General features: G+C 40.0%; 1 protein-coding gene across 6 annotated transcripts in view; it reads left to right on the top strand.

The window, feature by feature from the left end:
* WWC2 (WW and C2 domain containing 2) overlaps positions 1-14,211 on the top strand; it is a 227,066-nt gene that overhangs the window by 80,640 nt on the left and 132,215 nt on the right. For 2 of the 6 annotated variants that reach the window (XM_054252748.2, XM_078366190.1), the window contains exon 2: positions 9,829-10,049. The exons of the other annotated variants lie outside the window; for them this stretch is intronic. The gene's annotated coding sequence lies outside the window, so the exon portion shown is untranslated. The remainder of the gene's footprint in view (positions 1-9,828; positions 10,050-14,211) is intronic. 6 annotated transcript variants of the gene reach the window in all.

Here is a 14,211-nt window from a genome sequence, read left to right as displayed (position 1 = left end):
AGTGAGACCCTGTTTCTACCAAAAAAATAAAAAATAAAAAAAAGTAGTCAGGCATAGTGGCATATTCCTATAAGTCCTAGCTTACTCCTGAAGCTGAAGCAGGAGGATCACCTGAACCCAGGAGTTCGAGGCTGCAGTGAGCTATGATTATGCCACTGCACTCCAGCCTGGGCAACAGAACAATACCCTAAAGTCCCTGAAGTCTTGCTGTGCTGCCCAGTGTCTCTTAAAAAGTAAAAATCAGAGAATGGAACTGAAGCACCAGATACTTCCTTACAAGCTATTAAGGCTGAGTTAGGTCTTTTAACTTTCCGCAGACAGCAGCTGTGCCTGTTCGTTGACCAGCGAGCTTGCTGCATGGGAGCTAGGACTCAGTCTGATCTAGCTGAGCTCTCCCTTTAGAGGCAGCAGGCTTTGGGGCTGTGGAACTGAGAGCTACAAGTAAGGCTAAGGCACCATGACTCCAAGTCCCCTTACTGCAGAAGCTGCATAGCTGGCAGTGCTTCGGAGGTTAACTTTATGAATCTGTGTCTGAGTAAAATACTTGTCAGTATCTAACTTAGGGCTCATTTAAGGATATTCAGTACAGTGTTGTTTTGGACACAATTAAAATGTCCATCATCAGTACCAGACTGTACTGTAAAGGCTAAACTGTGGTCTAAGCTTATTATAAAAGATGCTCCCGTGACATAAAATATAAAAAATGAGATAGCAACATGAAAAGTCTCATAAATTCTTGAATGAAAAAAGTAAACCTCAGAACAATGCACACAGTATGTGGCATTTTCTAGGCTGTATGTAAAGAAAGGTTTGGAAGAACATACACTGCTGTTAAAGAGGAGTGTGAGAACTGGAATGGGAGCTGGTAGTCAAAGAGATCTAGCATTATCTGTGGTATTTTAATATTTTACAAGGAGGGTATGTTCATGTATTTTTTAATGAAAATCTTATATTAAAAGTAAGATTTTAAAAACTGTTTTCAAAATACCACCAGCTGCTGTGTAGAGAACGGGTTATAGAAGGATGAGAGTACAAATGTAACAACTAGTTAGGAAGTTTATCCAGGCAAGAGGTGCTGATAGGTTGGATTAGAGAGGTGGCGGTGGAGAGCAAAAGTTGTAAATGGGGCTGTGTTCTGGAGGGTGAGCCTGCAGGATGTTGACGGGGAGGGAAGCATCAAGGATGACTGCCTCCCTGGTTGTGTTGTGAGCATCTGGCTTGATGATGGTGCCATTTTCCAAACTGAGGTCATTTGGAGGAGGAATGGGACTGGGGAAGTGGTCATGCGGGGAAAATTACGAGTTGTTTTTTATGAGTTGTTTGATATGACCATTAGATACCCTATTATAGAATGATCTGGGAGATGTTCTCTGATAAATCTGGACCTCTAAGGAAACGTCTGTGTGGAAATCACTCACTGTTTTCTCTAGCAAACCTTGAGTGCTATGTACCATGTATGTGCTTGGCATACAGAGATGAAAAAACCACTAGGAACTCAGTAAACTGAAGAGTACAGTCAACTAAAAAATGGAAACAGTGTGAAATATTTAAATGGGAAAATATTTCCAAAGCTTAACAATGTCACTATATAGTGACAGCTTTGGGAACATGATATCTTCCCCAAGAAGATGATGTTTGAATTAATATTTAAGGACATTGAATCTTAGAAGAAGACAACTGTTTAAGGTGAAACTGTAAAAGAGGCAGGATGGTGGAAAAGTAGAAGGAGAGAAGATGTTCCAGGTGGAGGGAATTGCACATATGAAAGCATGTTTTTACTACCTGTATGTCTGGGCTTCTCCTTGACCTCTCCTGGGATTCTACTGATAGATTTTTCAGTAGTTGGTGTCATAGGCATCTGCAAGGCAGATGTCCTGCTTCTGAGCTGTGAAGTAGTACTTCTACACTTCGCCATCTTGCCTCATGGTTTCCTTGTATTCATGAGCGTATCTTGTTGGTGCTAGCTGACATTTCTTTCTTCTTAGATGTTTGAATGGGAAAATATTTCCAAATTTGAATGGGAAAATATTCCCATTCAAATTCAAAATACTCTGGATTTAGATGTTTAGTATTTGTAGTATATTGTGCCTGTAACTCATGCCCAAGTGATGTGCTGAAACCTGGCCAGTGCCACCAAACTTGAAGTCCAGTGTTTTGTGTTTTTTTTGCGCCTCTCAAAAGCTAACCTGAGATTCAAACATTTATAGCAACATCATTGATAGTAGCTAGAAGTGGAAACAATCCATATATCTGTAAACTGGTAAATGGATAAACAAAATGTGGTATCTGTGCAATGGAATACTATTCAGCAATAAAAGCAATGAATTCTTAATGCATGCTATATAATAACATTATATATCTTGAAAACATTATGCCAAATGATAGAAGCTAGACATAAGAAACCACAAATTGTATGATTTTATTTATATGCAGTTTCAGAAAGGGCAAATCTGTAGGGGCAGGAAGTAGATGAGTGACTGCCTGGGTCGGGGGCAGGGAGTTTTTCCACAGTTTGAAAAAACTTACATGAACTGCATAGACTACAAACATTGAAAAAAATTAGGAAAAAGATATGGCACAAATGCATAAAATATATGTAGATACTAGACTGTTTCATTATTTACTACCATAAAATATACACATCCATTGTAAAACATTAAAATTTATTCAGGAGATCCAAGATGACTGAATAGGAACAGCTCTGGAGTGCAGTTCCCAGCGAGAACAACGCAGAGGGTGAGTGATCACTGCATTTCCAGACGACTTTTTACTGTCCACAGACCAGGAGATTCCTGGGCTGAAAAGCACCACTGGTTTCCAGCATGGCTCTTTCTGGAGATGCCGTGGGTTTCCACACAAAAACACACACAAATCTGGGTGGCCGTTTCAACTGACTCAGGGAACACATGGGAGTAAGAGCTGCCCATTCAACTGAAAAAGAGGGGGCTGAAACAGGGAGCCAGGTGATTTGGCATGGCAGGTCCCACCCCCACAAAGACCAGCAATCTGAAATGCTCTGGATTGAAAGTTTTGCAGCAAGTGCAGCTGGACTCGGGATGGTCCAGCTCGGTGTGGGGAAGGGCATCCACCACTACCGAGGTAGTCAGCCATTATGGAGGCAGTCCACTATTACTGAGGTAGACCGCCATTACAGAGGCAGTCCTAACTGTACTTCTGTAAACCAAACTGCAAGGAAGTTTACACAGCAGCTGGGCAGAGCCCACGGTAGCTCAGCAATGCCTCTGCTGGCAGATTGTGATTAGACTGCCTCCTCGCCGGGCAGTGCAACTCTGAAAAAAGGCAGCAGCACGTCAGGAACTTATGAATAAAGCCCCACATTGCCAGGACAGAACACCAGGGAAAAGAGGCAGTTACGAGTTCCACTGCAGCAGACTTAAATGTACCTGCCCAGCAGCTCTGAATGGAACAACAGAGCTCCCAGCACAGCACTTGAGCTCCTATAAGGGACCGACTGTCTCCTCAATCAGCTCCCCAACCCCCATATATCCAAAGAGACACCTCATAAAGGAGAGCTCAGGCTGACATCTGGCAGGTAGCCTTCGGGGATAAAGATAATAGAAGAAGAAACGAGCAGCAACCCTTAGTGTTCTGCAGCCCTCACAGGTGATCCCCAGGCAAGCAGGCTCTGGAATGGACCTCCAGCAGTCTTGCAGCAGAGGAGCCTGACTGTTAGAAGGAAAACTAAGAAACAGAAAGAAATAACTACAACATCAACAAAAAGGACGTCACTCAGAGACCCCATCTGAAAGTCACCAACTACAAAGACCACAGGTAGATACATCCACAAAGATGGGAAGAAACCAGTGCAAAAAGGATGAAAACACAAAACCAGAATGCCTCTTTTCCAAGGGATCACAACTCCTCACCAGCAAGGTAACAAAGCTGGATGGAGAAAGAGTCTGATGAATTGACAGAAACAGGCTTCAGAAGGTGGGTAATAACAAACTTCTCTGAGCTGAAAGAACATGTTCTATCCCAATGCAAAGAAACTAAGAACCTTGCAAAAAGGTTGGACTAAATGCTAATGAGAATAGTCAGCTTAGAGAAGAATATAAACGACTTGATGGAGTTGAAAAACACAACATGAGAACTTCGTGAAGCATACACAGCTGAATCCACCAAGCAGAAGAAAGGATATCAAAAATTGAAGATCAACTCAATGAAATAAAACGAGAAGGCAAGATTAGGGAAGAAAGAGTGAAAAGAAGTGAACAAGGCCTCCAAGAAATATGGGATTATGTGAAAAGACCTAATCTACGTTTGATAGGTGTATACCTGAATGTGACAGAGAGAATGAATCCAAGCTGGAAAACACTCTTCAGGATATTATCCAGGAGAACTTCCTGAACCTAGCAAGGCAGGCCAATATTCAAGTCCAGGAATATAGAGAACACCACAAAGATACTCCTCAAGAAGAGCAACGCCAAGGCACATAATTTCAGATTCACCAGGGTTGAAATGAAGGAAAAAATGCTAAGGGCAGCCAGAGAGAAAGGTTGGGTTACTCACAAAGGGAAGCCCATCAGACTCACAGTGGATCTCTCAGCAGAAATCCTACAGCCGGAAGGGGGGGGGGGGCAATATTCATCATCCTTAAAGAAAAGAACTTTCTTTTTTTTTAAGAAAAAAGACGGGGTTTTACCATGTTGGTCAGGCTGGTCTTGAACTCCTGACCTCAGGTGATCCGCCTGCCTTGGCCTCCAAAGTGCTTGGATTAAAGGCCTGAGCCACCACACCCAGCCTAGAAAAGAACTTTCAACCTAGAATTTCATATCCAACCAAACTAAGCTTCAAAAGTGAAAGAGAAATAAAATTTTTTAAAACAAGCAATTGCTGAGAGATTTTGTCACCACCAGGCCTGCCTTACAAGAGCTCCTGAAAGAAGCACTAAACATGCAAAGGAACCACCAGTACCAGCCACTCCAAAAATGTACCAAATGGTAAAGACCATCGACACAATGAAGAAACTACGTCAACTAATGGGCAAAACAACCAGCTAGCATCAAAATGGCAGGATCAAATTCACACAAAACAATATTAACCTTAAATGTAAATGGGCTAAATGCCCCAATCAAAAGACATAGACTGGCAAATTGGATGAAAAGTCAAGACCCATCATTGTGCTGTATTCAGGAAACCTATGTCATGTGCGAGGACACACAGGCTCAAAATAAAGGGATGGAGGAAGATTTACCAAGCAAATGGAGAGCAAAAAAAAAGCATGCGTTGCAATCCTAGTCTCTGATAAAATAGACTTTCAGCCAACAAAGATCAAAAGAGACAAAGAATCGCATTACATAATGGTAAAAGGAACAATGCAAAAAGAAGAGCTAACGATCCTAAATATATATACACCCAATACGGGAGCACCCAGATACATAAAGCAAGTTCTTAGTGACCTACAAAGAGACTTAGACTCCCGCACAATAATAGTGAGAGACTTAGACTCCCACACAATAATAGTGGGTGACTTTAACACTCTACTGTCAATATTAGATCAACGAGACAGAAAATCAACAAGGATATCCAGTACTTGAACTCAGATCTGGACCAAGCAAACCTAATAGACATCTACAGAACTCTCCAGACCAATTCCACCGAATATACATTCTTCTCAGCACCACATCACACCTTCTCTCAAATTGACCACGTAATTGGAAGTAAATCACTCCTGAGCAAATGCAAAAGAACAGAAATTATAGCAAACAGTCTGTCAGACCACAGTGCAATCAAATTGGAACTCCGCATTAATAAACTAATTCAGAACTGTATAGTTTCATGGAAACTGAACAACTGGCTCCTGAATGTTGACTGGATAAACAATGAAATGAAGGCAGAAATAAAGATGTTTTTCAAAACCAATGAGAACCAAGACACAACGTACCAGAATCTCTGGGACACATTTAAAGCAGTGTCTAGAGGAAAATTTATGGCAACAAATGCCCACATGAGAAGCAAGAAAAGATCTAAAATCGACACCCAATCATCACAATTGAAAGAGCTAGAGGAGCAAGATCAAAAATATTCAAAAGCTAGCAGAAAACAAAAAATAACTAAGAGCAGAACTGAAGGAGACAGAGACACAAAAAACCCTTCAAAAAATCAATACATCCAGGAGCTGGCTTTTTGAAAAGATCAACGAAATAGACTGCTAGCCAGATTAATAAAAAAGAAAAGAGAAGAATCAAATAGATGCAAAAAAAAAAAAAGGATTTTGATGCAGTTATTGAAAGGTTTTCTTGTATCTTGTTCCATTGTCAGGAAACGTAGGTATCGACTAACACCTTAATACCAGCTTCGTGTTGTTATTTGAGTAATTGTGTATACTATTACTTCTGTAGAAATAGAAAACTTTTGAAAGAATAAATTACAACCTTTTCTTGATATAGTTGACGTTTTCTTTCTACCTTCCTTTGTACTCTTCTTCCATTCAAACATTTATTATGTGTTGACTATATATGAGGAATGAATTAGGCATTGTGCTAGAGAGTGAGAAGAAGGCAGGGTCCCTGGCTTTGAGAAGCTCATAGTTTGGGCTAGAGGCTGAGTCTGAGTATAGTACATGCCTTAGGTGGCAGCTGATCCCTGTGGAGGTGGGATAAGGTTCATGCAGCACAATTAAGAACAGCATTTCTAGGTTAAATGGAATCAACATTTTAAAAAATTTAAATATTTATTTATTTATTTTTTGAGATGGAGTTTTGCTCTTGTTACCCAGGCTGGAGTGCAATGGTGCGATCTCAGCTCACCACAACCTCCGCCTCCTGGGTTCAAGCAATTCTCCCGCCTCAGCCTCCTGAGTAGCTGGGATTACAGGCATGCATCACCATGCCCAGCTAATTTTTTGTATTTTTAGTAGAGACGGGGTTTTCACCATGTTGACTAGGATGGTCTCGATCTCCTGACCTCATGATCCATCCGCCTCGGCCTCCCAAAGTGCTGGGATTAAATATTTATTTTTATTGATAGGTGCAGCAAGCCACCATGGCACACATTTACCTGTGTAACAAACCTGCACATTACCGCACACATATCCCAGAACTTCAAATAAAAATAAATATTTATTTGAAATATCCCAGAAATAAATATTTGTTTGAAGTTCTGGGGTATGTGTATAGTAATGTGCAGGTTTGTTACACAGGTAAATGTGTGCCGTGGTGGCTTGCTGCACCTAACAATCCATCATATAGGTATTAAGCACAGCATGAATTCACTGTTTCCCCTAACTGTCTACCTTCCCCACCCGACATCAACATTTTAATGGATTTTTAACACTACCAAATTGTTTCTTAAAAGGACTATATGGAGTTACAAAGTCACCAGCAATAAATGAAAGTAGTTGATGCCCCACATCCTCACCAGAGTGAGTTTCATCACTAAGACAAAGCAACACAGTGGGAAGCAGTGGCTCATTCCTGTAATCTCAGCACTTTGGGAGGCCAAGGAGGTCGGATCACTTGAGCTCAGGAGTTTGAGATCACCCTGGGCATCAGACCTCCCTTTTTTCCTACAAAGGAAAAACTAAGAAATTTAGCCAAGTGTGTTGGTGTGCACCTGTCATTCCAGCTCCCTGGGTGGCTGAGGTGGGAGGATGGCTTCAGCCCTGGAGATTGAGGCTGCAGTGAGCGTCCCACTGCACTCTAGCCTGGGCGGCACATTAAGACCCTGTCTATAAAAACAAACAAACAAAACTTGATACTTTAATAGGATTAAATTTTAACCTCATTATTTGATTGTATTTGGCATTTCTTTTTATTATTAGAGATGTTTAACATTTTCCCATGCTTTTATTATCTTTTGTGAAAATACTTTATTCACTTAGATTCTGGGCATTATTATATACGTGTTACTCCTTTTTAAAACAACTTACTGAAGTGAAATTTACCTAATGTAAATTAACCATTTAAAAATGATCAATTCATTAAGCACATCCACAGTGTTGTGGAACCAACCCCTTATATCTAGTTTCAGAACATTTCACCACTCCTGCAAGGTACCCAGTAAGCAGTTTCTATATGTCCCTCTCCTTGTCACCAGGCAACCATTAATCTACTTTCTGTTTTTATGGATTCGTGAACTAGATATTTCGTATAGTGGAATCATACAACATGTGGCCTTTTGTGCCTGGCTTCTTTCACTTAGCATAATGTTTTGGAGGTTCATCTGTATTGTAGCATGTTAAGTACTTCGCTGCTTTTTATGGCTAATACTCCATTTCATGTATATATCACAATTTTTTATCCATTCACCTGTTGATGGGAATTTGGGCTGTTTCCACCTTTTGGCTGTTATGAATAATGCAGCTGTACTTATTCGAGTACCTATTTTCACTTCCTTTAGAAGTAGACCTAGGAGTGGTATTGTGGGATCATATGGTAATTTCATTTTAACTTATTGAGGAATTGGAAAACCATTTTCTACAGAGGATGCACCATTTTACGTTCCCACCCACAATGTACAGAGTCCCCATTTCTCCACATCCTTGTCAACACTTGTGTCTTGTGTATATGTTTTTTTAATGATAGCCGTTATAGTGGGTGTGAACTGGTACTTGACTGTGGTTTGATTTGCATTTTCATAATAACTAATGATGTTGAGTACTGTTAATATTTGTAAGTGAGAAAATGAAGGAAAAAGAAAGCCATACTCTTGAAGTTATTTTCAAGTTAGTTAAGTATCCTTTGAAGAAAGGAAATGTTTACATAAAATTAAGTAAAGAGTCCTATTCCAAATTTGAGGACTGTTAAGCTATTAATTCTGTTTAAACATTTCATCATTTTCGTAACAGAGGTGCTTCTGAAATACATTCTTTTGCCTCTAGGTTTGTTTTTAGCTTGTTTTCCATTTTTCCGTCACCTGGTTGGATTAGGGATCCAACCTGATTTATGCCCCCCGCCCTTTTTTTTTTTTTGAGACAGAGTCTCTGTGTTGTTACCCAGACTGGAGTGCAATGGCACGATCTTGGCTCACCACAACCTGTGCCTCCTGGGTTCAAGCAATTCTCCTGCCTCACCCTCCCGAGTAGCTGGGACTACAGGCGCGCACCACCATCCCCAGCTAATTTTTTTTGTATGTTTAGTAGAGACGGGGTTTCACCTTGTTGACCAGGATGGTCTCGATCTCTTGACCTCGTGATCCACCCGCCTCGTCCTCCCAAAGTGCTGGGATTATAGGCGTGAGCCACCGCGCCCGGCCCCTAATTTATGCTTTTTAAACAATAGCACTCAAAGTGAACTTCTGGTCCCTGAAGTTTACTGATCAGTATTGCCTCAGAACTTAGAGATGTAAATCCTCAGGTCCTTCCCATGTCTACTGAGTCAGAAACTTTGAGGGTGACCCCAACAGTCTGTTTTTACAAGCCTTTCAGTTGAGTCAGATTGGAGGCACACGTAGGTGTCAGAACCACTGCTGTAAACCAAGATTCTCAGGTTGATTATACGATAAACAGCCTTTGTGGGAGTTGTAATCCACAGCGTTGGTCTCATTAGCACCAAATTCTTTCAGCTTAGGTAGTCAGACAATATGAACAATTAAGTTGAAATCATGTTATAACCTCCTGTTTAAGAAAGCATACATCATATAGTTTTACCTAGAAACTGCTGTTCAGTTTAAAAATCATGTAAACAAGAGGAAAGCATTTTTCAAAAGCTACTTGTGATCTTTGGCCAAATACTGAAGTAATTTAAGAGGCACATACCCATGAAGTATATTTTCCTTTTATTTGTGCTTTTCTGTTTTTTTGGCCTTGCTTTTCACGAGCTATGTTTCCTCTTATTTGTGACTAGACTTTGTGTTTTACTACTTCAGAGCCAACGTTGTGAAGGTTTTTAGTGTGAAGGCCAACACGGCAGAGATGTTGACTGCAGAGAGACGTGTGCGTGACCCAAACACGGGCTTCTGTGAAGAGGAGTCTTTTATTTCCTGCACAGGCTATTCAAATGGAGAAAGTATATCTACTTTGCAGAGTTTATGAGGATTTAACTCACACGTTTATATATATTAGAACACGTGTGGTACATAAGCATTCAGTAAGTGTTTTATATTATTAGTGTAATTGCTGTATGTAAAATTTGACTTTTTCTTTAACATAGAATATGGTGAGCATTGAAGCTTTTGCAGTAATCTATCTGGATCTCACAATCCAACAGCATGAACTTGTGCCCTTTCACAGGCAAATCACCCACAGATACTGTCTTTCCAGAGTGTATTCATGAAGTAACTATAGAATTAAGTGTTAGGTGGCAGAGGGGAAATTCTATGATAGGGCCTCCTAAAGTCTTCCTGTTTAAAGCCTCTAGGTTAGGATGAGGGAATGGCTAGGAACGGTTAGTAAGTGAATGGCAAAAGAAGAGTCAGAGGGTTTGAGGAAAGGCTTTTTTGTTTTGTTTGAGATGGAGTCTCTCTTGCTCTGTAGCCCAAGCTGGACTGCAGTGGCATGATCTCAGCTCACTGCAACCTCTGCCTCCTGGGTCCTGGTTCAAGCAATTCTCCTACCTCAGCCTCCCGAGTAGCTGGGATTACAGGCTCGAGCCACCAATGCCCAGCTAATTTTTGCATTTTTTAGTAGATAAGGGGTTTCACCATGTTGGCTAGTCTGGTCTTGAACTCCTGACCTTGTGATCCGCCCACCTTGGCCTCCCAAAGTGCTGGGATTACAGGCGTGAGCCACTGGGCCTGGCTGAGGGAAGGCTCTTTTAGGGAGGGGAGATTGAATATATTTATAGACTGAAGGAGAAAAAATTAACCATATGAGAAGAGATAAGTATCAGATGGTAAGAGATGGAATGAGACTGCAGAGTAGAGAGGAGTGGCTAGGGTAATGGCAGGAGACTGGCAGGCTGGAGTGGAGGAGGGATATGAGACATGCAGAGAAGAGTGAGTTGTGTGGGTCTGGGGGAGCAGCCCAGGGAGCCAAGACAGTTGTGTTCAAATATTTGAAAGTCCATGATGTGGAGGAGGTAGCAAACTAGTTCTCTTGGGTACCAGGTGACAAAACTCATGCCATCTGTAGGAAGACCAGACCTGGGACCAATATAGGGGAGAATTGTCTGAGGACCCAAGCAGGTGCAAAGATGACATGAACTAATCTGAAGAAATGATCCTGGCTAGGCTACCTAGTTATGTTTCTTGCCAGCTCTGTAGCACTGGGTGAATTGTTTAAATGCTGGAGCAACAGTCTCCTTCCTAACCCATTGCACCAGGCTCAGGGCCTTCCTGGCCAAGTCCTGGTGTGACAAGTTAGTTATCTGCCTGGTTGTCCTCACCTTGGCTCTCTAGGGCAAGGACCAAGTCCTTGTTATATCCCCCTATGCACACAGAGTCTGAAACACAGGACTCTGTGACATGTGTTTTAGGTTTTCCATAAAACACAAAATTCTGGATGTGCATACACAGAATTAAATCTGTAAAAGTTGGGAACAGCAATACCCATTTTGAAGGATTGTTGTTAGGGTTAAATGAGGTAACATATGAAACAACCTTGCATAATTCTTGGAACATAATAGACAACTAATGAAATTAGTTTCTTTCCTTTCTGAAAAAATCAGCATGTCATAAAATGATATTTAAGATATTGAGTAACTGTTTTAATAAACAATAATACAAGTTTCCAGATACCTAAAAGGGCTCGTGGCAGAAAGAATATGGAAGTGAGGCTAGATTGGAGCTTCCAGATGTTGCCCAGTCTATTTTTAATTTTTCTTTTTTTTTGTGTCTTTAGGTAAAAATGATTTCAGGAAGAGATGATTCTCCCCATTGTGACTTGTTTTGTTTTGTTTTTGAGACAGAGTCTCGCTCTGTTGCCCAGGCTGGAGTGCTGCGGCACGATCTTGGCTCACTGCAACCTCTGCCTCCCAGGTGTAAGCAATTTTCCTGCCTCAGCCTTCCAGATTGCTGGGATTACAGGTGTTAGCCACCACGCCTGGCCCATTGTGACCTGTTGTAATATCTAATCCTTATTTTCTGGAAATTCTGTCTAATATGACTTCTGTAATAATTTAAGCTAATTTCCTCACAGACATGGAACTAATCTCGTTACTATTTTCTGAAGCAGTTTGTACAATTTTTCTTAAAGCCATTTTTTTCTAGTTGCTTCCATCCACTCTTTCCTATTATTCTCCTTTATTTGTTTCTTTGTGTTGGTAGTTTCCCTATCTAGTAATAGATAGAAGTTGTTGGCCTGGCATGGTAGCTCAGGCCAGCACTTTGGGAGGCCAAGGCAGGAGGATTGCCTGAGGTCAGGAGTTCGAGACCAGTTTGGCCAACATGGTGAAATCCAGTCTCTACTAAAAATACAAAAAAATGTAGCTGGGTGTGGTGGCGTGTGCCTGTAATCCAAAAGTGATCGCAGAATCACTTGCTTGAACTAGGAAGGTGGAGGTTGTAGTGAGCTGAGATCGTGCCACTGCACTCCAGGCTGGGTGACAGAGCAAGACTCTGTCTCAAAAAAAAAAAAACTGTTTTGAGGAAACTAATTGACATCATTATAAATGAAGATTCTTTTAGGACTATAGAAAGATTTCTAGTACTTTGTCTTCGCTTTAAAATTCAAATTGTGAAACACATCTCTACTTCCTCCCTGTTCTCTTAGAGCAATTCAGTAATGTTTCTGTGAGCAGATTCTATAGTGATCATAGGCAGTTGACAATATGAGCAGGGCTTTATGTTAGCTAAACAATGAGAGCAACAGATGCTACAAAGTAAAAATTAAGACTTTTAATGTTTGTGCTAAACTGTATTTGGGAGCTTCTGAATTGTGGCAAGAGTTTCAGTAATCTGAAATGTTTTTTTCAAGTGCTTATTCATTTAGTGCAATTAGCACGAAGTCAGATTTTCTGGAATTGTGCTTGTACACGTGTACACAGTATTCATCATGTAATTATGAAGTGAACAAATATATCACTGTGTGTCATCTCATGTCATAGGACAAGTATCTATGCATTGACAATAAATATTAAATGACTGTAAAAGACTGATATAATGCCAACAAGGAGAGGAAATATGGTGCAGAGTTAAATTTTGTATATAAACTTGGCAAAGTGCTGCAGTAAATTACCATTTTCTTCATATTAGGCATGGTGCAAAGGAAGACTTTTTAAGTAAAGAGAAATCTCTGGAATTTAGCATAAAGACTCTAGTTAATTCCAGGATTTGTTGTTGTTGTTCTAAGTTGTTGCTCCTTTGCAGGGAACCAACAAAAAAAAACAAACTATTTGTTACTTTCTTAACATCAAAGAAAGCTTGAATGTGTAAGAGATTCCTTGTGTACAACAAAAGGAAGAAATTTAAAAGTTAATTAACATTTCAGTTCCCCGTATTTGTTTTAATGTATGTTGTTTGTAATTTTGGAATACATCTGTTCTTTTTGCTTTATGTTACTTTTTAGTTCATCATAGTAATATTTTCTTTTTATCAGGATAGTACCGTAATTGGGTGCTTAATTCGTTTGGAATCTGAGAATGTTATTCTATTTATATTTTATAATTTGCATAAAAATTCAGTTCTAAAATTTTAATATTTACAAATATGTATGTAATGGTTTTACTTATTGATAGAGTGTAGAGAAAAGATACGTATTTATCCATATATAGAAAATAAAGTATTAAATTGATATTTGAAGTAACACTGCAAAGAAATTTTTATATTAAACATTTTAGGAGTGGAATTTTCTGAATTTTTCAGAGTTCACAATTACATGTATACTTATAGATGTAATTCTAGTCTTAAAATAGTGACAGATAAATGCTTATCTGCTAATCAGTGGAACAAACTGGATTATTTCCAAACGTAATCAAGTTACTATTAACTTGTAATCATAGCACATGCTCTGAAGCTTTTATAAGTTCTTATTCTAAAAGCAATAAATGTATTCCTGTCATACTCATGCTTAAGCAGATTGAATCGGTGCCTGGGTAGTACTAGTCTAATATGTCTCTTGTCACTTAAACTTAACGTTCTCATGTTTCCTCCTTCTTCATTTCTTTAGGATGCATGTGCCTTTTAGACAGCATTGATAAAGGAGTTAGTGAAAGAGAATCACCAAACAGTGATACAGAGTGTGTCCCGGCACAGAAGCTCTTATCTAGTTGCTTTATTGAGGTAGTCAAAGAGACCGTGTATGTAGACAAGGAGGTGTCCAAGGGTATAGGGATTTTTGATACGGTATCTCATTCTTTGTCAAAAGGAAAATCA

The sequence above is a fragment of the Callithrix jacchus genome, chromosome 3 (assembly GCF_049354715.1).
Source record: "Callithrix jacchus isolate 240 chromosome 3, calJac240_pri, whole genome shotgun sequence".
NCBI lineage: Eukaryota > Metazoa > Chordata > Mammalia > Primates > Cebidae > Callithrix > Callithrix jacchus.
The sequence above is the reverse complement of the archived record's forward strand: the minus strand, read 5'-3'. Positions and strand labels throughout refer to the sequence as shown.